This window comes from Myxine glutinosa, chromosome 5, assembly GCF_964187855.1.
Source record: "Myxine glutinosa chromosome 5, kmMyxGlut1.1, whole genome shotgun sequence".
Classification (NCBI taxonomy): Eukaryota; Metazoa; Chordata; class Myxini; order Myxiniformes; family Myxinidae; genus Myxine; species Myxine glutinosa.
Window position 1 is genome coordinate 101,183,698 of NC_136265.1, and position 25,304 is coordinate 101,209,001.

The 25,304-nt window shown below is 51.4% G+C and overlaps 1 protein-coding gene across 2 annotated transcripts in view; it reads left to right on the forward strand.

Annotated features, from left to right (window-relative positions):
- The first annotated feature begins 6,065 nt into the window (after nucleotides 1-6,065).
- LOC137416384 (uncharacterized) overlaps nucleotides 6,066-25,304 on the forward strand; it is a 253,620-nt gene continuing 234,381 nt past the window's right edge. The window contains exon 1 of one of the 2 annotated variants that reach the window (XM_078778400.1): nucleotides 6,066-6,328. The gene's annotated coding sequence lies outside the window, so the exon portion shown is untranslated. The remainder of the gene's footprint in view (nucleotides 6,329-25,304) is intronic. The other variant, XM_078778401.1, reaches the window with a different exon arrangement.

The window sequence follows — 25,304 nt, forward strand, 5'->3', positions numbered from 1 at the left end:
ACGCGGTGGGACAGAAAAGGATTAAATTATACAAAAGTTTGCAAGAATTGCAAATCAACAACAACTGGAAAACATCCTGCAACACATGCACAATAAAAAACGAGTAGAAATTGACGAATACACGAATGGAAAAAATACTTTAACTTTTGCTGCCATCCAGAGGTCGAACACGCTTCCTTGCTCCAGGGACCGGAAACGGAAGTCCAATGTGATATTTGTGGTGGGAGGGGTGAGGGATGTGATATTTCAATTTTTTCTTTGTAATAAATTTGCAAAACTTTCTAAAATCCTGTTTTCTCTTTGTCATTATGGGGTATTGAGTGTAGATTGATGAGGGAAAAAAAGAATTTAAACGATTTCAGCATAAGGCTGCAACATAACAAAATGTGAAAAAAGTGAAGGGGTCTGAATACTTTCTGAATGCACTGTATTGAAGTGTGGTGCTGCGCACACAACTTGCTTGCCAGAGAGGTAGGCCACAACGCGTTTGATAACCAACAGAGTCTTTATTAAGAAAGCTCAAACTGCAGCACTGGGCGGGCTCGAACTTGGAGCCCGCATATATGTGCCGAGGCCACGCCTAGTCCCCGGGCGTGGCCGATCGGTCGATAGGCGGGGCATGCCTTCCAGTTCCCCGCCTGGACGTTCGCGCCACCTGCTGGTGCGCTGAATTCGTGTCCTCTTGCTTGTGTCCGCCACACGCGCCCCCCCAGAATTCCCGCGCACCTGAAGGGTGAGTTTGCGGGGAAGCCGGATGACCCGGCCGAAACGCCCCCTGGCGATGGGTGCCGGTCTGGGGGGGGGGGGGCGGGACGGCGGGGCAGGGGGGTGCCGGGGGTCCGACCGCCAGGGGGCGGCCTCGACACGGAGGAAGAGCTGCTGGCGGGGGTGCCGGGGGTCCGACCACCAGGGGGCGGCCTCGACGCGGAGGCAGAGCCGCTGGCGGGGGGTGGTCCGGATCGAGGTGGGCCGGCTTGAGGCGGTCCACGGAAATGCGATCTGGGGCACTGCCGATGTCGACCGTGAAAAATTTGTCCCCGGTCTCCAACACGCGGAAGGGCCTGTCGTACGGGGGCCGTAGCGGTGCCCGGTGGGCGTCGTGCCGGATGAACACGTACTTTGCCGTGCGAAGCTCCGGGGCGACATGGGAAGGCGGGCAACCGTGGTGTGCCATTGGCACCGGGGCGAACCTCCGGGTGGCTCCTGAAGGGCGGAGCGCTGTTGTGCCGCGGACCACGGAGCCGTGGAGTCGGGGATAAATTCACCCGGTACCCGCAGTGGTTGCCGGAAGACCAGCTCCGCCGAGGACGCGCGCAGGTCGTCCTTGGGCGCCGTCCTGAGGCCCAGCAGGACCCAGAGGAGTCTGTCGACCCAGCCGCCGTCACAGAGGCTGGCCCGGAGCGTGGCCTTAATGGAGCGATGAAAGCGCTCGCACAGGCCATTGGCCTGGGGGTGCTGGGCCGTGGTGCGGTGTAGTTTCACCTCGAGCCCTTGCGCCACCACGGCCCAGAGCTCCGAGATGAACTGGGGGCCGCGGTCAGACGAGTTGTCCGAGGGGGCACCGCACCGGGCAACCCAAGTGGCGATAAAGGCTTGCGCCACCTCAGCCGCAGACGTCGCCACCAATGGGATGGCCTCCGGCCACCGTGTGGTGCGGTCGACCATGGTGAGGAGGTGGGTGAACCCTCGCGAGGGGGGCAGAGGTCCCACCAAGTCGACGTGCACGTGGTCGAACCGCCGCTCGGGCACCGTGAACGGGGCCAATGGTGCCTGGGTGTGGCGGTAGACCTTTGCGCGCTGGCATGCGAGGCACGTCCTGGCCCAGTCGAGGACGTCCTTCCGGAGGCCATGCCAGACGAACTTTGCCCCGACGAGTTTCTGGGATACCCTCGCGCCAGGGTGGGACAGGCCGTGGATGGCGTCGAACACTGGGCGCTGCCAGCCAGCAGGAACGATGGGGCGAGGCCGGCCGAGGGAGACGTCGCATAGGAGGGCCGTGCCCGCGGCGTCGAATGGCACCTCGGTGACGCGGAGGCTTGGGACAGCGGTCCGCAAGGCCTGGACGCCGGGGTCGGCGGTCTGGGCCTCCGCCATCCGGGCATAGTCGACCCCGAGGTGGACCGCGTGCATGACGGACCGGGAAAGGCAATCCGCCACCGGGTTGTCCTTACCCGCCATGTGACGGATGTCCGTCGTGTACTCGAACACGGCAGAGAGGTGGCGCTGCTGCTGTGCCGACCATGGCTCGGCGACCTTGGCCATCGCGAACACAAGGGGCTTGTGGTCAACGAAGGCCGTGAACGGGCGGCCCTCCAGCAGATGGCGGAAGTGTCGGACCGCCAGGTGGAGTCTGAGCAACTCGCGGTCGAAGGTGCTGTACCGGCGTTTGTGTGGGCGAAGCTGCCGGCTGAAAAACGCCAGCGGTTGCCAAGCACCACGCACCCATTGCTCGTGCACCGCGCCCACCGCGTAATCCAACGCGTCGGTGGTGAGGGCGATCGGTGCATCGGGCGCCGGGTGCGCCAGCATGGTGGCGTCGTCCAGAGCCAGCTTTGCGCCCGCTACGCCGCGGCCATCGGCTCCGACCATGCGATGTCACCTTTGCCCGGCTTGCCCCGGAGGGCCTCGTGCAAGGGGCGGAGGAGCTGGGCGACGTGGGGCATGAAGCGGTGGTAAAAGTTTACCATGCCCAGGAACTCCTGGAGCCCCTTGATCGTGCGGGGCCACGGTAAATCCCTGACCGCCTCCACCTTGGCCGGTAAAGGGACGGCCCCGTGCTCGGTGATGCGGTGCCCCAATAAGTCGATGGTGGTGACACCGAAACGGCACTTGGCAGGGTTGATGATTAGGCCATGCTGGCCCAGGCGTTCGAACAGTGTGTGGAGGTGGAGCAGGTGGTCCTCCCGGGACGCGCTCGCGACTAAGATGTCGTCCAGGTAGACGAACAGGAAAGGTAAGTCGCGCAAGACGCTATCCATAAGCCGCTGGAACGCCTGAGCCGCATTCTTCAACCCGAAGGGCATCCTTAGAAATTCGAAGAGGCCGAAAGGGGTGACGACGGCCGTCTTCGGGACGTCGTCCGGTTGGACGGGGACCTGATGGTAGCCCCGGATGAGGTCCACCTTCGAAAACACGGTCGTGTTGGCCAACCGGGCGGAAAAGTCCTGAATGTGTGGGACCGGGTAGCGGTCGGGGGTGGTGGCATCGTTGAGCCGGCGGTAGTCCATGCACGGCCGCCATCCCCGCCAGGCTTCGGCACGATGTGCAGTGGGGAAGCCCAAGCACTGTTGGAGCGCCGCACGATCCCCAGCCGCTCCAGCGTGGCAAACTCGGCTTTCGCCACCGCGAGCTTCGTGGGCTCGAGTCGGCATGCCCGGGCATAGACCGGCGGCCCGACCGTGGAGATGTGATGCTCCACCCCGTGTTTAACAGCCACCGCTGAAAAGGTGGGCTGCGTGAGGGCCGGGAAACTGGCGAGGAGGGGGGTAAAGTCGCCTACTGCCGGAAGCGTGCAAACTAAACTCGCCGGGACGGAACCCTCCAGCAAACCGCTTGGCAAGCCGCTTGGTTAGCCGCTCAGTGAGCCGCTCAACGAGCTGCTCAGCGAACAAGCGAGCGAGCTAAAGGTTTCGGCCTGGACGAGCCGTCTGCGCTTTACGTCGACCAACAACCCATTCGCACATAGGAAGTCCGCACCGAGCAATGCCATGGGCACGCTGGCGGTCACGAACGACCATTGAAAGCGCTGCCCTCCAAACCGCAGGGAGAGGCAACGCTTCCCGAACGTGCGGATGGGTGTACCGTTGGCGGTAAGCAATGTGGGGCCCCGGCCCGCGGTTCGCTTGTCGGACGTGTAGGCGGGGATGACGCTTACCTGTGCTCCTGTATCGCAGAGGAAACGGCGCCAGGACAAGGTGTCCGTGATGAATAGGAGGCTGCCGGAACGGCCGACGCTCAGGGCCGCTACCGAGCGCCGGCCTGGTCGTTTCCCGACTTGTCAAACGAGCACGGCGGGCAACACTTCCTAGCCTTGTGGCCGAACCTGGCGTGGTAAGAGCACCAGGCTTGCGGTGGCGGGGGCTTCAGCGGCCGCGGTTTTCTCGGCGGCTGTGGTGGTGGGCGTGGCACGGCAGCGGCCACGAGGGACGCTGTAGCATCTGCCTCGGGAACCACGACTGCAGCACCGTAACTCAACCGCGTGTCGCAAGCCGCGAAGAACTTGTCGGCCTCTACGGCCAGGGCGCGGGGTTCCCTTATGTTGGAACCGGCCAGCGCGAGGCGTACCTGTAGAGGTAGCTGGCATAGGAAAAGCACCCGGAATAAGAAATCCGGGGCTTGGTCACCCAGCAGCGACAGCATATGATCCATCCGCACGGTTGGTCGTGTGTCGCCGAGTTCGGGAAGGTCCAGGAGGCGGTCGGCCCGTTCGATCTCCGTGAGGCCGAACGTGGCGATGAGGAGATGTTTGAGTGCCCCGTAGTTGTGGTCGGCTGGCGGGTGCCGCAGGATGGACACGACTCGGGTGGCAGTGCCGGGCCCGAGGGCGGCGACCACGTGGTAGTAACGGGTCTCGTCCGCCGTTATGCCTCGAAGCTGAAATTGTGCTTCGGCCTGCACGAACCACACATCGGCCTGTGCTTCCCAAAACTCTGGGAGTTTGACCGTGACGGCGTTGTTGGCCATGGCGCGTTCGGTGGTCAGAAACGGCTGAACCAATCGGGGTCACCAGTGAAGTGTGGTGCTGCGCACACAACTTGCTTGCCAAAGAGGTAGGCCACAACGCGTTGTTAAACCAAAAGAGTCTTTATTGCGAAAGCTCGAAACTGCAGCACTTGGCGGGCTCGAGCTTAGAGCCCGCATATATGTGCCGAGGCCACGCCTAGTCCTCGGGCGTGGCTGCTCGGTCGAAGGGCGGGGCATGTGCCATCGGTCCCCGCCTGGGTGCTCGCGCCACCTTCTGGTGCGCGGAATTATTGCCCCATGTGTCCGCCACACCCTCCCCTTTTTGTGCGATCTGATTTCATTATACAAATACAACCCGTCACTTCCACGTAAATCGATCTTTCTCTCCACCTCTCCCTCCCCCTTCTCTCCCTCCCCTTCCCCCTTCTTTCCCCCCCTTCCCCTTATTTGCCCCCCTTACCCCTTCATAGACCCCCTTCCCCCTTCTCTCTCCCTCCCCTCTTCTGTCTTCCCCTCCCCCCTTCTCTCACCCTCCCCCCTTTTCTCCCCTTCCTCCCCCTTTTATCCCCTCCCTCCCCCCTTTTCTCCCCTCCCTCCCCCTTTTCTCCCCTGCCTCCCCCCTTTTCTCCCCTCTCTCCCCCCTTTTCTCCCACCCCTCCCCCCTTTTCTCCCCTCCCTCCCCCCTTTTCTCCCCCTCCCTCCCCCCTTTTCTCCCCCTCCCCCTCCCCCCGTTTCTCCCCTCCCTCCCCCTTTTCTCCCCTCCCTCGTCCCCTTTCTCCCCCCCACCCCCCTTCCCTCTTGCCCCTTCCCCCCCTTCCCTCTTGCCCTTTCCTCCCCCTTCCCTCTTGCCCTTTCCTCCCCCTTCCCTCTTGCCCTTTCCTCCCCCTTCCCTCTTGCCCTTTCCTACCCCTTCCCTCTTGCCCCTTCCCCCCTTTCCCCTTCCCCCCCTTCCCTCTTGCCCCTTCCCCCCCTTCCCTCTTGCCCCTTCCTCCCCCTTCCCTCTTGCCCCTTCCTCCCCCTTCCCTCTTGCCCCTTCCTCCCCCTTCCCTCTTGCCCCTTCCTCCCCCTTCCCTCTTGCCCCTTCCTCTTCTCTCCCATTCCCCTCCCCCCCTCTCCTATATGTAATAGCACGAAAGGAAATCTTTTGTAAAAGATTCACAGTGTTCATTATTTAAAATCTTTCCTGAAGGACAATAAATTTTTTGCAACCGCGGCATTGTTTTTAATTAGAATAATTGGTCATTTTCCATCGGTCACAAGAGGAATTATTATATTCCATGAGGTAAAAAAGTAGAAAACACTCAGAAAGGCGTGTTGTCACAACCGTGCCTCAAAATGGATAAACAACAACAACCGTTTATTAATGTTGATCTCTGAAAAATATACCAACGTGGTGTATATTTTAGTCCGGCTTGTCGAACCTTCTATATCCTCGGTTTTTCAGCAATGGATATTTTTGTATAGAACCATTTTTAAGCTGGAAAAACAATACACAGCAGCGGAGGTGAGATATCGTTCGAGAGAAATAATGTCAATAGTTTTGAGCCGAAGAAGAAGAAGAAGAGTCGAGTTTGGATCAGGCGTGGATCCGGTTTTGGGGCCCGCGCGGTGAAAGAAACATTTTACAAAGGGAGTTGTGAGTGAGGTAAGTGTTGTGGAGGTTTCGGGTTTTTGAACATATTCGTGAGGAGAACTAAAGCTCGTGGTGCGGATGATGAGATGTTTGTTAAATATATTTACAACTAGCTGAATGCACCCGGCGTTGTCCGGGTTCTTTTTGAATGAATTTAATCTTCTGTACGTCGGTCTGACGCGAGCCCAGTATCAGTTCGTGCTCAACGATTCCTTGTTCTTACTTCTGTCGGGGCCCGCGAAGAGAATTTTGAAAGCATGTGTTGCAATCAGTCAGATATTCCTACTAGTACCGACTGCAAAGCCGCAATGAGCCGGCGAAGCCAAAGCCTCTTGCCACTATTTTACCCATCACTATGGCATCATTAGGAGGGGTAGTGGGTAGTAGGTTGGTGTAGTAGGTACCGTACCTTGTTCAAAATGACACCATTTGCATTCTGGATGAGATTAAAATTTATAAAATGGCCTTCTTGATTAATTCGGTGAATTCCGTCTCAACTTCGGATATTTCCGGCCGTGAAAAACTATCCCCTACGGCCGCAAGATTTCTAAAAAATAATTCTTCGTCAATTTTAGAATATTTGACGCCGTTTTCAGCCTCCGAGACCCGGTAATAAGCTTTTTTGAAATATTTTTTCAAGTGCTCGAATCTCATTGGTTCCGGTGTTTGGTGACGATTTTCGTTGAAGATAACCAGGGCCCGTGTGGGCCCGGGGAACGAGGTTGGTCTAAAAAAGTATTTTAATTACAAATTAGAGGTGCATAAGATTGTGAATCAAACACAGACGGGTGAAACAAACTCCTATTGAACTTTTTCGCAATTTTTTATGCACACTTCCGCATCCGCAAGATGGCGGCCTCCATGGAGCGATTTGGTGTGTCAAAGCTTCGAAATTCTCAAAGGATCCAGCAAAATCGGGCTTTTCAACATAAGATTGTGAATCAAAAAAAGACGGGTGAAACAAACTCCTATTGAACTTTTTCGCAATTTTTTATGCATACTTCCGCATCCGCAAGATGGCGGCCTCCATGGAGCGATTTGGTGCGTCAAAGCTTCTAAATTCTCAAAGGATCCAGCAAAATCTGGCTTTTCAACAAAAGATTGTTTCAACAAAAGACAAAAGACATAACCTTCTTTCTGAAGGCCTCAGAGAGCTCTTTTGATCTCGGCATGGTGACACCGCACACTTCAACAACAAAGAGCAAACCAAACTAAATGTCTGAGGTTTAAATAAGACAGGTTCCTCCAAGATCCTCTCTAACAATGTTCTAATCATTTGCACCTGAGCTGGTGCACCTGATTCTAATTTTAGGTATTTGAAGTAGTGATAAATGTAGGGGTGTACTTACTTTTTCCACATGCGAAATTTGCATTTATGTTTATTTAAATTATACAATGAACTACAAAATGTAAATGTTTCATGATATTTGTTTTGTTATATTGTGGCGGACACAAAAGCCCACTGGCGTGGTGACATCATTCCGCGCACCAAGTGGGCGGTGGCCACGCCCGAGGGGTAGGCGTGGCCTCATGATATACACCGGGCGCGCAGCCCGGAGCGCGCCAGTGTTACAGTGAGCTCCTGAAATAAAGACGCTTATAAGTTACCGCTTGTCCGCTTCCTCCTTGCTCGCAAGCAGCGCGCGTAACGCCGCGCTTTACTGGTGACCCCCTCGACGTTGGATCTGCCGGAGCGATCCTTCCACACGCGACGCCATTGCCATGGCCAACTTCATCAAACTTCCCGAATTTTGGGAGGCTCAGGCCGAAGTCTGGTTCGTCCAGGCCGAAGCCCAATTTCAGCTTCGGCGCCTCACCGGCGATGACACGCGCTATTGCCACGTCGTCGCCTCCCTCGGGCCCGGCACGGCCGCTCGAGTTGTGTCCGTCCTTCGCCACCCACCGGACGGCCACAAGTACGAGGCACTCAAGCGGCTACTCCTAGCCACGTTCGGCCTCACGGACGACGCACGGGCCGACCGCCTCCTGGATCTCCCCGAGCTCGGTGACACGCGCCCGTCGGTCCGAATGGACCATATGCTGTCACTGTTGGGTGACGAAGCCCCTGGTTCTCTATTCCGGGCGCTTTTCCATCGCCAACTTCCAGCGCAGGTTCGCCTCGCGTTGGCCGGGACCGGGCTAACGGAACCCCGAGCATTGGCAGCCGAGGCAGACAAGTACTTCGCCGCTTCGGACACGCGGGCGAGAGTCGGCGTGGCCGTCACGGCCCTCGTGGCTGATGCTGCTGATGCTGCTGCTGATGCTGCTGATCCACAGCATCAGCTTATACAGCATACGCAGCATGCTGATACGCACCTCGTGACCGCCGCCACGCCCCGCCCACCGCCGCGGCAAAAACCGCCACCGCGGGGAAACCCGCCAACTCCACCGGCCTGGCGGAGCCAGCCGCGCTCCTCCAGCTCCACCACATGGTGCTGGTTCCACGCCAAGTTCGGACATGAAGCTCGGCAGTGTCATCCGCCATGCTCCTTCAACAGGTCGGGAAACGCCCGGGCCGGCGCTCAATAGTGGCGATGAGCGCCGGCCGTTCGAGCAGCCTGCTGTTCATAACGGACACCTTCTCCGGGCGCCGTTACCTGTGCGACACGGGAGCGCAGGTGAGTGTCGTTCCCACCGGCACGTCAGACAAGCACGCCGCGGGTGGGGGCCCCGCGCTGCTTGCCGCGAACGGGACGCCCATCCGTACGTACGGAAAACGCTGCCTCTCTCTGCGGTTCGGAGGGCAGGTTTTCCGATGGACGTTCGTCACCGCCGACGTGCCCATGGCACTGCTTGGCGCAGACTTCCTGTGCGCTAATGGGCTCCTGGTCGACGTCAAGCGCAGACGTCTTGTCCAGGCCGAGACGTTCAGCTCGCTCGCTTGTGCGTTGCCCAGCTCAACGAGCGGCTTGCCAAGCGGCTTGCCGAACGGTTCGGTTCCGGCCACGTTGGTCTGTACGCTTCCGGCAGTGGACGCATTCACCCGCCTCCTCGCCGGCTTCCCGGCCCTCACGCGGCCCACCTTCTCGGCGGGGCCGTCAAGCACGGGGTGGCTCATCACATCCCCACCGTCGGGCCACCGGTCTACGCCCGGGCACGCCGCCTCGAGCCGACGAAGCTGGCGGTGGCAAAGGTGGAGTTCGCTACCCTGGAGCGACTCGGCATCGTTCGGCGCTCAGAGAGCGCTTGGGCGTCGCCGCTGCACATCGTGCCGAAGCCCGGCGGGGGATGGTGACCGTGCGGGGACTATCGCCGTCTCAATGACGCCACGACTCCCGACCGCTACCCCGTCCCCCACATTCAGGACTTTTCCGCCCGTTTGGCGGGCATGTCCTTCTTCTCGAAGGTGGACCTCATACGCGGCTACCATCAGGTCCCCGTCAGGCCGGAGGACGTCCTGAAGACGGCGGTCATCACGCCATTCGGACTCTTCGAGTTCCTGCGCATGCCCTTCGGTCTGAAGAATGCGGCTCAGGCATTCCAGCGACTGATGGACAGCGTCCTGCGTGACTTGGATTTTGTCTACGTCTACCTGGACGATATCCTCGTCACCAGCGCGTCCCGCGAAGAGCACCTACGCCACCTCCGCACGTTCTTCGAACGCCTGGGCCAGCATGGCCTGATTGTGAACCCCGCAAAGTGCCGGTTCGGCGCCACCATAATCGATTTTCTGGGGCACCGTGTCACCAGGCACGGAGCCGTCCCCCTGCCGGCCAAGGTGGAGGCGGTGAAGGGGTTTCCGCGCCCCCGCACGATCAGAGGGCTGCAGGAGTTCCTGGGCATGGTGAACTTTTACCATCGGTTCCTGCCCCATATCGCCCAGCTCCTGCGCCCCCTGCACGAAGCTCTCCGAGGTAAGCCGGGCAAAGGCGACGTTACCTGGACCGAGCAGATGGACACAGCGTTCACGGGCGCGAAGCTCGCCTTGGCTAACGCCACCATGCTCGCGCACCCGGCGCCCGATGCACCGATCGCCCTCACCACCGATGCCTCGGACTACGCGGTGGGCGCGGTGCACGAGCAATGGGTGCGTGGAGCTTGGCAACCGCTGGCGTTCTTTAGCCGGCAGCTTCGCCCGCCCGAACGCCGTTACAGTACCTTCGACCGCGAGTTGCTCGGGCTTCACTTGGCGGTCAGGCACTTCCGCCATCTGCTCGAGGGCCGTGCGTTCACTGCCTTCGTCGACCACAAGCCGCTGATCTTCGCGATGGGCAAGGTCACCGAGCCGTGGTCGGCCCGGCAGCAGCGTCACCTCTCGGCCGTGTCCGAGTACACGACGGACATCCAGCACGTCGCGGGGAAGGACAGACAACCCGGTGGCGGATTGCCTTTCCCGGGCCGTCGCCCACGCAGTCCACCTCGGCATCGACTATGCCCGGATGGCAGCGGACCAGGCCGCTGACCCCGACGTCCAGGCCTTGCGGACCGCCGTCACGGGCCTCCGCGTCACCGATGTGGCGTTCGACTGCGCTGGCGCGGCCCTCTTGTGCGACGTCTCCTTCGGGCGTCCTCGCCCCATCGTGCCCGCGGGCTGGCAGCGCCAGGTGTTTGACGCCATCCACGGCCTGTCCCACCCGGGCGCAAGGGCCTCCCAAAGGCTGATCGCCGACAAGTTTGTCTGGCATGGCCTCCGGAAGGCCGTCCGCGGCTGGGCCAGGACGTGCGTCGCGTGCCAGCGCGCCAAGGTGCACCGGCACACCCAGGCCCCGTTGGCCCCGTTCACGGTGCCGGAACGCCGGTTTGACCACGTCCACGTGGACCTGGTGGGACCTCTGCCCCCCTCGCGGGGTTTCACCTGCATCCTCACCATGGTGGACCGCACCACCCGGTGGCCGGAGGCCGTGCCCTTGGCATCGACAACGGCTGCCGATGTCACGCAGGCTTTCATCGCCACCTGGGTCGCCCGGTTCGGCGCCCCCTCAGACATCTCGTCCGACCGCGGCCCCCAGTTCACCTCGGAGCTCTGGGGGGCGGTCGTGCAGGGGCTCGGGGTCCGGCTGCACCGAACCACGGCCTACCACCCCCAGGCTAATGGCCTGTGTGAGCGATTTCACCGCTCATTGAAGGCCGCGCTCCGGGCCACCCTCCGCGACGGCGGCTGGGTCGACAGGCTCCCCTGGGTCCTGCTGGGCCTCCGAACGGCGCCCAAGGAGGACCTGCGCGCATCCGCGGCGGAGTTGGTCTTCGGGCAACCGCTGCGGGTGCCGGGCGAGTTCCTCCCCGACTCCACGGCACCATGGTCCGCGGCACAGCAGCGCTCCGCTCTGCAAGAGACCGCCCAGAGGTTCGCCCCGGTGCCAACGGCATGCCACGGGCACCCACCGATGCACGTCGCCCCAGAGCTTCGCACGGCGGAGTACGTCTTCGTCCGCCACGTTGCCCACCGGACACCACTGCGGCCCCCGTACGACGGGCCTTTCCGCGTGCTGGAGACCGGGGCGAAGCACTTCACCCTGGACATCGGCGGTACTCCTGACCGCGTTTCGGTAGACCGCCTCAAGCCGGCCCACCTCGACGTGGACCATCCACCGCCAGTGGCCCGACCCCCACGTCGGGGCGCCCCTGCGGGCGGACCCCCGGCACCGCCCAGCCACGCCGCCCCCCGGTCCTGCACCCATCCCAGGGGCAGCCAGGGGCATCCCACCTGGCATCCCTGCACCCCGGACGCCGCCGATCGCCAGGGGGCGCTTCGGCCGGGTCATTCGTCTGCCCCGCAAACTGGCCCTCCAGGTGCGCGGGAATTCTGGGGGGGCGCGTGTGGCGGACACAAAAGCCCACTGGCGTGGTGACATCATTCCGCGCACCAAGTGGGCGTTGGCCACGCCCGAGGGGTAGGCGTGGCCTCGTGATATACACCGGGCGCGCAGCCCGGAGCGCGCCAGTGTTAGTGAGCTCCTGAAATAAAGACACTTATAAGTTACCGCTTGTCCGCTTCCTCCTTGCTCGCAAGCAGCGCGCGTAACGCCGCGCTTTAATATCACCTTTATCTGTCAATATTGTTGAAATGAAGATCAAATAGCTGTATGTTGAAATATGTTGAAAAAGTCAAAACTTAGATGGGGTGTACTTACTTTTTCACGTGACTGTAAACTCCCTACTTTCATTCCCGTCTTTTTTCACAACAACGCCCGTTATGATACACATCTATTTATTATTGAACTTGCAAAGACAGCCGCATACCTTTCAGCAATTCCTAACACAGATCAAGAATACATTTCATTCACAAAAACAATTTCTTCAATAACTTCAACCAATTCAAAGGTTATGACTTCCATCAGGTTTCTTGACACATTTAAATTTTTGTCATCCCCATTATCTACCTTGGCGTCAAGTATTAAAAGTTTTCCGAGTCTTTCAGGGGTATGTAAAAACAAAAACGAACTTGAACTCTTATCACAAAAGGAGGTATATCCGTATGATTACATGGATTCATTTGATAGATTTAAGGAGACAATTACCATCAAAATAATATTTATATAACAAGTTAAATAAATTCCATATATCTGATAAAGAATATATTCATGCACAAAATATTTGGAAAACGTTTAACATAAAGAACCTTGGGGACTATCATGATTTGTATCTTAAAACTGATGTACTACTATTGACCGACGTCTTTGAAGACTTTATCTCCGCCGACGGAGATATGTTATTGATTGCAGAAAAGGGAAAAAGAGGAGGAATATCTCAAGTATGTGCGAAGAGATATGTTAAGGCCAACAATAAGTATCTTCCTGATTATGATGATTCGAAAGATAGTTCTTACCTGATGTACTTTGATGCTAATAATTTGTATGGATGGGCCATGTCTCAAGCTCTACCTTGTGGTGCGTTCAAATGGGTTGAAGAGAAAGATTATGAAGGGGTTTTACAAAACATTGTTACATCCTCACGAAAATAATTGGACGATTCGGAAGTTGGATATTATTTTGTGGTGATTTGGAATATCCCCAAGAACTACATAATAAACATAAAGATCTGCCATATATGCCCTTACTAAAGAATGTCCGAAAGAAGAATGGCTGAGTGATTATCAACGGTCATTTAATATAAATGGTAAACCAACAGAAAAATAAATTACTACATTGTATGATAAAGTTATATTCGGTGTTGTTGTTACAACAACACCGAATTACAACAATTCGATAAAGTTACAACAACACCAATCCCTGGTGTTGGGCTAGCGGCTAGGGTGCCGGCTTAGGATCCTAGGATCCTGGGTTCGAATCCCGGTCAATCGCTGAATTAACGCCAGGGGGGTTGACTCAGCCTGTCATCCTTCCGAGGTCGGCAAATTGAGTACCAGTTCACTGGTAATTCCCTGCTTGTCGTTAAAGGCGGCAAAAAGGGTTGGCGTCAGGAAGGGCATCCGGCCGTAAAACATTGCTTCAAAAAGGGGACCGAAAAACAACAACAACCACAGTTCCCGAAAAAGGCCAACCCCCGCTTGCGGGGAAAAATGGCCTCTAAAGGTGTTTTTTATTTTTTTATTTTTTTATTTATGATAAAGATAATTATGTGTTACACCAAAGGAATTTGAACCAATATGTCGCCGCAGGATTGATAGTAAAGAAGATACATAGAGTTTGGCAGTTTAACCAAATTCACTGGATGAAGAAGTATATTGATTTTAACACACAAAGGAGAACCGAGGCAACAACTGATTCTGAGGAGGATCTTTATAAATTGATGAATAATGCTGTATTTGGAGACGATGGAAAATCTTAGAAATAGAAAAAACATAAGACTTACTCCATCTGTGAAAGCAGCATCACAATTAATTAACTAGAACGGGCACTCGGTAGAGCGCATACCTTCGCCGCAGCTACTGTTCTGTACTTGGTAAAAATACGATTTTGACCTTTTCTTGACCTTGACCTTTGACCCGATTGCTCCCAAAATCTAATCAAATGTGTCCCGTATAATAACCAATCATCCCACCAAATTTCATGCAATTCGGTTGAATACTTTTTGAGTTATGCGAATAACATACACACACACACAGACATACAAATAAATACACAGCGATCAAAACATAACCCTCCGCTTTTGCGAAGGTAATAAACCTAGTTTTCAAAGAGCGACGGTATTTTCAGAGAATTTTGCCGCTATTCATTTGGGTATCGAGAGTATTGAAATGAATAAGCCAATTTTTATAGGCCGTACGGCGGTTCTTGATTTCTCAAAGTTATTAATGTATGATTTCTATTACAATAACTTGAAGAAGAAATACCAGGATAATGTTACCCTACTTTAAATGGATACAGATAGTTTCATTTTAGAAATGAAGACGGAAGATGTTTATTCAGATATGCTTGAGGATATTGACACGTACGATACGAGTAATTATAAGTCGGATGATAAGTTGTTTTCCTCAAAGAATAAAAAGGTTATTGGGAAGTTTAAAGATGAATTAGGGGGAAAAGTAATGACTGAATATGTAGGATTGAGATCTAAGGCTTATGCTTATAAATATATTGATGATAATAATATTGAAAGATGTGATAAGATTAAGAAGTTAAAGGGAATAAAGAAAGGCGTTATCAAAGAAGAAAGAGTTTGAACATTATTATAATTGTTTAACTTTAAGTGCATGGCTCAGATCATGGGTACACTATACAGTCCTCAAAAGCATGTCATGATTATTTGGAAATTTTGCTCCCTGAAGGTTAATAATCTTTTTGACTGTAAAGTTAACACTGAGGAAGCTCACAGAACCATAAATTAAGACTGTACTGCTTTTATATTTACCTGACATGATTTAGATGATGAAAAAGGCCCATTTTCTGATGCTCAAATGTTACATGAGAAGTACATGCATTTATTGTTGTGCCACTGTCGGTATTATATTGCTTTTCTTGTTTCATTTTGATATTAAAACCAAAGAATGAAGTCTTACCTAGGTGTCCATTATGTTTGATTCATTAATCCTACTTGGAAAATATTAATTATTGTCTAGTGAATATTTGTGTACGTACATAACGCTTCGTGTCCGCACGTGAAGAACATTTTGAAGAATGGAATTTCATATAAATGTGAACTTAAAATTGACAACAACTATATAATTGTATCAGATAATGGCTAAACAATACCATAGTGTTGAGATTTTCACTTATGGAAATTGAAACACGATTGTTCTGACAAATATATTCGAGCATGTTTTCGTGTCAGGCCCGTTATGTACGTACACTTTGATTTAATTGCGCCAGCGGAAGTGAAAATTCGGAAATAGCACTGATAAATGAAAGGTGAGTGCATTTACCAAGTATGCATGATGTAAACTCGCATGCTTCGTTTTCCGCGCGTCTCCCAAGCCGTCAAGTTTCTTCGTGTCCGGCCATTGTCATCTCGCGTTATGTACGTATTTTGGAGTGTGTCAACGAAAGCCATGTCAGCAGTCTCTTTGATTTCGATCCATAAGTAGCGGTTTCACTCCTAGATATTCACTAAGGTAAGACTATTACGTCTATAAATATTTATAAGAAAGTTTGATGCAGATTAAAATGATATAACCCGAAAGAATTTGACATTTTGTGCTCTCACAAGCTAGCTTAGTCTCGCTGTTGTGTGATCATCGACATGCCGGTCGTTCGTGTCCCAGTTATGTTCGTTTTATTGCGGCCGTTAAACGAACCACGCAAACGAAACTTCGTTAAATTTGTACTCATATTTTGGTTTAATTTAATTTAAAATTGTAATCAGTTCATTTGTTTTTTCAAGAAATGGTACCTGGCGAGTTTCTGCAAAAATGTTTACGTACATAACACAGACGCCGTTGTCTACTGGCGTGTTGTCTTTGTCGTGCTTGTCAGAGTGTCCTAGTTATGTACGTGCATAGTGTGATAGAAAGAAACGGTCGAACGCAACTTCATCGGAATTTGTCATTTTATTTTATTTTGTATTAGTTTAACATCGTAATAGTGTGAATGGATTTTCAAGAAACATCTTTCCTGGAGAGTTTTTGCTAAAATGTTATGTACATAACGCAGACACCATCATCGTCTTGCTTTGTTGTCTTGTCATGGTGTCCATGTTATGTACAGCTATATCACTCAGTACAAAGCTGTAACCTATACAAGCTGTCGCAAAATTTCACTTGGGTTCAGCCTTTTCTCTGTAGTGATATGTAACGTACTAGTTTTTATACTTATTTCCATAGATTTTGAGTTTGTTTTTGTGTCTTGGTGTTGATTAATATGTACATAACCAGGGACACGAAAGAACTTAGTTTCTCTTCTCTCTTAGTCCCACATATAGCATGTTAAGTTATGAATATTTACTCAGCCAAATAACGTCTTCCATCATAATTGTGATTTAATTTTGCTTCAGTAATGGGTAGGCTAATATCCTTAGCACATTATCAAGGAATTGAATGAAACTGATATGTCACCAGTATAATTTATAGATTATAGCACCTAAAATTGAGTGGACAAGCATTGTCTACAGTTATGTAATGATTAAATTTTTTAACACGAGCCTCACCAAATTTTGCTGTGGCTTGGCCTTTCTCTTTGGCGATATATAACTTTGGTTTTGATATTTTGATAACTACTTTATTAAAAGTAAAAATTATTTTCTTATGTTGTGTGAATTTTGTGATGTACATAACTGGACACAATTCGGGTTTTATTAAACAAAGTGACTATAATTATGCCAGTTGTGAGACATTTCTAGTAGCAATTGGGGCAGTTACGACTGGCACAAAAATAGCCTCTGTGTGAAGGTTATTCTCTTTGTTTGCGATATTGAGCTTTCAAGTTTATGGTTAAGGTTTATTTGTTTTTATTCCCAACAACATGGTAGTTTTACTGGAGATGGTGTAACAGTATACAACTGTCATAACAACAAGTCAAGTGAATCCACTTGGATTCCGCCCAGGTTGGCACATGGAAATTATGATGTAGCATAATTATCATCTCGGGTCAAGATTTGAAATTATGCCATGGTTTTTGTAAAATTGCTACTAGTATTCACATTATGTACTTTCACCAAAACATACATCATCATAGAAACATACATAGAATTTGGGTCCTCTGGGTCCTCTGGGTCATTTGGGTCCTCTGGGTCATTTGGGTCCTCTGGGTCATTTGGGTCCTCTGGGTCATTTGGGTCCTCTGGGTCATTTGGGTCCTCTGGGTCATTTGGGTCCTCTGGGTCATTTGGGTCCTCTGGGTCATTTGGGTCCTCTGGGTCATTTGGGTCCTCTGGGTCCTCTGGGTCATTTGGGTCATTTGGGTCCTCTGGGTCATTTGGGTCATTTGGGTCCTCTGGGTCATTTGGGTCCTCTGGGTCATTTGGGTCCTCTGGGTCATTTGGGTCCTCTGGGTCATTTGGGTCCTCTGGGTCCTCTGGGTCATTTGGGTCCTCTGGGTCATTTGGGTCCTCTGGGTCCTCTGGGTCATTTGGGTCCTCTGGGTCATTTGGGTCCTCTGGGTCATTTGGGTCCTCTGGGTCATTTGGGTCCTCTGGGTCATTTGGGTCCTCTGGGTCATTTGGGTCCTCTGGGTCATTTGGGTCATTTGGGTCCTCTGGGTCATTTGGGTCCTCTGGGTCATTTGGGTCCTCTGGGTCATTTGGGTCCTCTGGGTCCTCTGGGTCATTTGGGTCCTCTGGGTCATTTGGGTCCTCTGGGTCATTTGGGTCCTCTGGGTCATTTGGGTCATTTGGGTCCTCTGGGTCATTTGGGGCCTCTGTGTCATTTGGGTCCTCTGGGTCCTCTGGGTCATTTGGGTCCTCTGGGTCCTCTGGGTCCTCTGGGTCATTTGGGTCCTCTGGGTCATTTGGGTCCTCTGGGTCATTTGGGTCCTCTGGGTCATTTGGGTCCTCTGGGTCATTTGGGTCCCCTGGGTCCTCTGGGTCATTTGGGTCCTCTGGGTCATTTGGGTCCTCTGGGTCATTTGGGTCCTCTGGGTCCTCTGGGTCATTTGGGTCATTTGGGTCCTCTGGGTCATTTGGGTCCTCTGGGTCATTTGGGTCCTCTGGGTCATTTGGGTCCTCTGGGTCATTTGGGTCCTCTGGGTCATTTGGGTCCTCTGGGTCATTTGGGTCCTCTGGGTCATTTGGGTCATTTGGGTCCTCTGGTTCATTTGGGTCCTCTGGGTCATTTGGGTCCTCTGGGTCATTTGGGTCCTCTGGGTCATTTGGGTCCTCTGGGTCATTTGGGTCCTATATTCCTATCCTATAACATATATATCCTATAACCTATCCTATATATATCCTATATCATATAACATATATCCTATATATCCTATAACATAACATATAACAAATATATCCTATATTATGTACTAGCGAGCGGCCGCGTACCAGCCAAAGGGGTAGCCCATGGTTAGCCTATATATAGATTTGATAATAATAATAATAATTCATTTATTTTGTATAGCGCTTTTCCAGAAGCCCAAAGGCGCTTTGACAGAGTGGAAAACATAATGCATAACAATACATGAAAACAACAATTGCAAAAAGACAAGAATCAAGAAAACAAACAGCAGCGATATACGGCATATATATAAGACAAGAATCAAAAAGACAAGACAAGAATCAATAGGGAAATATTTAAAGCAAAAGGAGGGAGAAGGAGAAGAGATAGTCAGGGGTTAAATGCTGTGGGTTGAATGTTGAATGCAGCGTTGAACAGGTGGGTCTTTAGTGATGTTTTGAATGTGGTGAGTGAGGAGGAGTCTCTGATGGTGTGAGGTAGTGAGTTCCAGAGGGTGGGAGCAGCGATGGAGAAGGCCCTGTCCCCCCAGGATCTGAATTTGGTCCGGATGGAGGGGGTCAGGAGGTTGGTACCAGCAGAGCGGAGGTTGCGGGTGGGAGTGTGTCTGGAGAGGAGGTCAGCCAGGTAGGATGGGGCCAGGTTATGGAGGGCTTTGTATGTCAAGAGGAGGATTTTGTACTGGATTCTCTGGGGGATGGGGAGCCAGTGAAGCTTGTAAAGGACGGGGGTGATGTGGTCACGGGTCCGGGAATGAGTGAGTAGACGGGCAGCGGAGTTCTGAATGTATTGGAGTTTATTGGTGATTTTTGAGGGTGAACCATAGAGGAGGCTATTGCAGTAGTCCAGACGGGAGGTGATGAAGGCGTGGATGAGGGTTTCTGCAGCCGTGGAGGAGAGGGATGAGCGGAGACGGGCAATGTTTTTCAGGTGAAAGAAGGCTGACTTTGTGATCTGTTTAGTGTATTTGTCGAAGGAAAGGGTTTGGTCAAAGATGACGCCAAGATTCCGGATGTGAGGGGAGGTGGATACTGGGATACCGTCGATGTTGAGGGCAAAGTTATGGGTGGATTTTGTGAGCGTTTTTGGGCCAATGATGATTATTTCAGATTTATCACAGTTAAGCTTGAGGAAGTTGATTTGAAGCCAGGATTTTATTTCAGTGATGCAGTTTGTCAGGATAGAGTGGGTGTCGGTGGAGACGGACTTGGTGGAGATGAAAAGCTGGATGTCATCGGCGAAGCAGTGGAATTGGAGACCATGACGGCGGATTAAGTGACCGAGCGGGGACAGGTAAAGGATGAAGAGGAGGGGGCCAAGAACTGAACCTTGGGGGACACCTTGGGGGAGGGGAGCAGTGGGGGATTTGCAGTTATTGATGGAGATGAACTGGCATCTGTCAGAGAGGTATGATTTAATCCAAGAGAGGGCAGTGCCGGTGACGTTAAAGGTGGATTCAAGTCGGGTGAGGAGGATAGTGTGATCGATGGTGTCAAAGGCAGCGCTGAGGTCGAGGAGGACGAGAATGTTGAGGTTGCCAGCGTCAGAGGAGAGGAGAAGGTCGTTGGTGATTTTGAGGAGAGCAGTTTCAGTACTGTGGTTGGAGCGGAATCCGGATTGGAATGTTTCATACAAGTTATTGGCAGAGAGATGATGTTTGAGTTGAGTGGCTACAGCGCGTTCCAAAACTTTTGACAGAAAGGGTAGGTTGGAGATGGGTCTGAAGTTGTTTAGGGTGTCAGGGTTTAGACCAGGTTTTTTTAGAATGGGGGTAACAGCAGCAATTTTGAGGGAAGGTGGGACGATGCCTGTAGACAGGGAGGAGTTTATTGTTGCAATGATAAGTGGAGAGAGAGCAGGGAGGGAGGCTTTGACAAAGCTGGAGGGGATGGGGTCAAGAGTGCAGGTGGCAGTTTTCATTCCTATGAGGAGTTCAGAGAGGTCAGTAGGAGAGATTGGGGAGAACCGAGACAGGGGATGGCAGGACAAGGGGGGGCAGGTGGTTGGAGGGGGAGCGGGTGCGGCGGTGGTCAAGCTGTTGTAGATGTTGTCAATTTTGCATTGGAAGAAAGAGAGGAAGGAGATGCAGTTGTCTACTGTGAATGACTGGGTGGTGGTGTTCAGGGGGCGGAGGAGTTTGTTTATTGTCGAGAAGAGTGCTTTTGGGTTTCCGGAGCCAGAGTGGATAATTTGAGAGTAGTAGGCAGAGCGGGCGCGGGAGAGGGCATCTTTGTAGTGTTGTATGTGGTCCTTGTAGGCTTGGGAGTGAACTGTGAGACCCGTTTTATTGCGGAGTCTTTCAAGTTGGCGAGCACGAGTTTTCATCAGGTGGAGTTCAGGGGTAAACCAGGGAGCAGAATGGGTGAAAGAAACTGTTTTGGTTTTTACAGGCGCAAGCTGGTCAAGGCAGGAGGAGAGAGTGTGGTTGTAGTAGTCAGTGAGGTCGGAAGGGGTGTGGAGGTCAATGAAGGGAGAAGTGGACATTTTTTCAGAGAGGGTGGATGAGAATGAGGTAGGTGAAAGAGCGTTTAGCTTACGGAAGTTGATTGTGCGATAATGCCTTGGTGTTGGGGCGGGGATGTTGATGGTCAGAGTGATGGCTAAGTGGTCAGAGAGGGTGAGGTCGGAGCCATAGAGATGGTGCAAATTTAATCCAGTGGAGCAGACAAGGTCCAAAATGTGACCACGGATATGGGTAGGAAAGTCGACATGTTGAGTGAGGTTAAAGCAGGTGAGTAAATCAGTGAAGTCAGTGGTTATTGTGGAGTCAGTGGAGTCCATGTGGATATTGAAATCACCAAGGAGGAGGATTGAGGGGGAGAGGGAACATAGCTGGGTCAGAAAGTAGGAGAAGTCAGACAGGAATGATGGGTGTGGTTTGGGAGGGCGGTAGACGACAGCCATGACTGACTGCGTGTGACCAGAGAGTTTTAAAGCCAGGTGTTCAAATGATGGAGCAGATGAGATGGAGATGAGGTTGGTCTTGATGTCTTGACGGTGGATAACGGCAATTCCACCACCTCGGCCCTCCGAGCGTGGTTTATTGACGTAGGAATATCCATTGGGTGTGGTGAGGTTGAGTGTGTAGTAGTCCAGAGGTTGTTGCCAGGTTTCGGTGAGACAGAGAAAGTCCAGTTTGTTATCCAGGATGTATTCGTTCAGGATGAGGCATTTATTGTTGAGGGACCGGGTGTTGAACAGGGTGAGCTTGATGTTGTTTTGAACAGCAGGGATGAATTCAGGTGATTTAGCCAGGGTTCGTAGGCAAGAGGTGCGATCGTGTGGGTTGCTGTGACCAGGTGCGCTGGGACGAAGAGTGAGAGTGCGCTGAGCCGACCAGAGGACGGGGATGGAGTGACCTGATTGCAAATAAACAAACTTGCGACCGGAGCCACGGTGAATGTACCTGGGTCGTCGGAGGAGTCCATTTGATTTGATGGCAGAGATGCATGATGGGGTGGAGCGGGTATTGAGCAGAAGAAGCCTTGCGGCGGAGTACTTCAGAGCCATGCCAGGCAGGAGCGAAGGGACGAGTACGAGGCCAAGGTCGAGGAGGCAAAGCGGCAAACGCAGCGGCAAACGCAGCGGCAAACGACTGCAGCCGCTAATCAAGACCACAGCGGCAAACAAGGCCACAAGGCCACCAAGACCACAAGGCCACCGGCAAACAAGGCCACGGCCACAAACAACGGGAGCGGGCCTTTCGATTCCGTATTCCGTACCATCAAAAGCAGATTCCGTTATCCAGCCGGAGAACACGCGGCACGTGCGGGTGTGAAAAGGCAGGACAGGTGTGAGATGTCAGGTCAGAAAAGTAGAAGCAGACCCTGTACATCCATCCAGTCGGAGAAGCGGCGAATATGCAACGCCAGCGTCCTCTCGCAACCGAACCCGGAAATTGATGACGTCATGTTTACACATCTGAGCGACAGAAACTGGCTACACATCTGAGCGACAGAAACGGAGCTTCACTTTTGGAGAGACAGAAATTCCCAGGCAAACGCTATAACGCACCAGGTTTACAACCTGTGCGTTAATAACCACTGCATTCATGAAAGCTTGTTTTCTCGTCTCGTAGTCCAACGTACAGCACTTATGAGTTACAGTCGTATAATTAGGCTGACACAATTTCTTCCATTAGATTAAATTTGATCAAATTTCACTTCAGAACATGAAAGGGCTAGTTTGTTAAATGCAGTATTATGGTTATGGAATTTAATGAAACTTGATGTCAAACCAAATACTTTTGCAGATATTAGCCTTGAGGTTGAGCAGACAAACCTGTCATAATACATATCTGTAATATGCATGTGAAGGAAACTTTTTTGAAAGAAACTTTTACATGGAATCTAATTTAATATTTTGAATGTTATTTCTCTTACAGTTTGCAAACTACAATATGGAGCGTCGTGTTTTGCGTTCGAGGAAGGCATTTCCACCAATAAAACTTCAAGAGCAGTTACCAAAGCAAAGCAGGAAGGAGTATGCAAAGAAGTATAGGAAGCAATTGAAAGAAGAATCGGAGACATACAGTATATTTAAGGAGTGTGAGAAGCTCAGAGTCCAAAGTTATAGGATGAGACAATCAGAAGAGGCAAAACAACGGAATCAAGAGCTGCAGCATGAAAGACAAAGACAATATAGGCAGAGACGGAAGGAAAAACGGGAAGCTCGGCCATCTCAGCCAAGGACAAGAAAGGCCACTGACAAGCTGCGGGAATAGTGGAGAGAACAAAAGAAGAAATCAAGAGCTGCAATGAGCAGACAGAAATTGAATGCCATAAACGAAAAAAGAAGAGAGAAGTACCAACTAGACAAGATGAAAAAGATGAGTTTGAAAGTGGAAGAGCAGTCTGGTTCTACTGAGCAGTCTCCGTCTGCTAACCAGTCACTCAGTCCAAACAACACATCAGCTGCTACATGCACAGCAAAGTCCCGTTACAAGAAAAAACTCATGCAGAATCTACCATCTGACCGCAAGTTAAAGGCAGACATCCTTCATGCTAGCACTCAACAACAGAGTCCTGTCTCTCGGAAAACCATTGAAGAGAAGCTTGGGATGGTATCTCTCGAGGCAAGAAAGAGACTTATCTTGCAGAAACTGTGAGAGAGTGTCGCAGATACCCTACTGGGACTGAGAACGAGGAGAAAGAAGGACACGATAAGACGACGAATGATAGCGAATGCATTAATTGCAAAGAAGAGGAGTATACAGTTGCTGAAAAGTGTAGGAATGTCCAGGAAGGTGGCAGTAAAATTGAAAGAAATCAGTGGGGAGCAGAACTGGGAAGAATTCCGAAAGAAGAGAAGCGATGCTGTGTCACCACAAGTGATCAAAACTGTCGAAGAGTTTTACAATCGTGGTGACATCAGCTCAGATATACCAAATGCCAGAAGTGCAATTAAGAAAAATGGTACTTTGATTGCGAGGAAGGTGATGGCTTCTTCACTGCATGTAACATACCAGCGTTATCAGAACATGTACCTAGATACGAAAATTGGGTTTAGTACCTTTAAACGTCTGCGTCCAGTGAACATCCTGCCATACACCCAACACAAGTTTCGAGAGTGTTTGTGCGAGTACTGCGTAAATGTAGAACTGAAACTCCAAGCAGTCAATGGGGCTCTCTCTTCAGTCGGGAAATCTGAAGTGTATACATTTGTACATGTACCTGACAGCAGGGTTCTAAATAAAGGTTCAAGGGTAGAAGAGATGCAATAGTGGCTTTTAAGGGTAGTTATCTATCTATAATTCCAGTAATCTCTGTACGTTTGTACGTTTGTCTGTGACCGCTGTTTCTCGACAACCACGGGTCCGATATACTTTTAACTTGCCAGGTATATTGCTGGGGACCCGAGGATGTGCCTTTTCAAGGTTTCATATTAATCGGACAATTACTTACCGAGCTATGTCCAAAAAACGATTCAACCAATCAGAGAGCAGCGAACTATCGCGTGTGCCGAACGTGGCGGACACACTCTGCCTCGGATGGCACATTTGAGAGCGTATTCATTTATTTCACGTTTGCAAACTGCGGACACACTCTGCCTCGGATGGCACATTTGAGAGCGTATTCATTTATTTCACGTTTGCAAACTATGTTGGCGTTAAACTATGTTTTAAAACTAATAAAAACGAATTTGCGATTCATTCGCTTTCCTGCGCGTTTGTGCACGCGATGGCGATTTCTTTACCAAACTCCGGAAGCCGTTCGCTTTGGACCAAACCATTTCATGTAAATAGAGGGGGGGGGATTGTCACCGTACTCGCAAGCCGTTCGCTTTGGACCTAACCATTGCATGTAAATAGAGGGGGGGATATACTTTTAGATATATATATAGTACGGGCATGCCCTAGTTATATTGAAATGCACAGCAAACCATTGAACTATATTTTATATGATTTTTTGGTTTTCATTACCATACTTGAGTTTTAATATGAAGTATTTGGTGTCCTAGTTATGTACGAACATAATAGCTAAAACTGTAATAAAATAAGAAGTTGCTTTGTTTCCATGAAAAATTCTCTCCATGTGTGTATTTCAGTATTTTCCTTTGTTTAGTACCATCAGTTGCTAATATGTTCCCAGTTTACAAAAAGATGAGTGTTTATGCCTGGTAGAGAATTGGTTGTCGCGTACATGTGTCCACATTTGTTTTAGACATATTGTGATTGCTTTTGCACAAAATATGATTTGTCAACTGTGTGTGGTTCTGTTTATGGTTGGTTTTATCATACAAATAATTTTTTTCCCAAAAAATTTCCCAAAA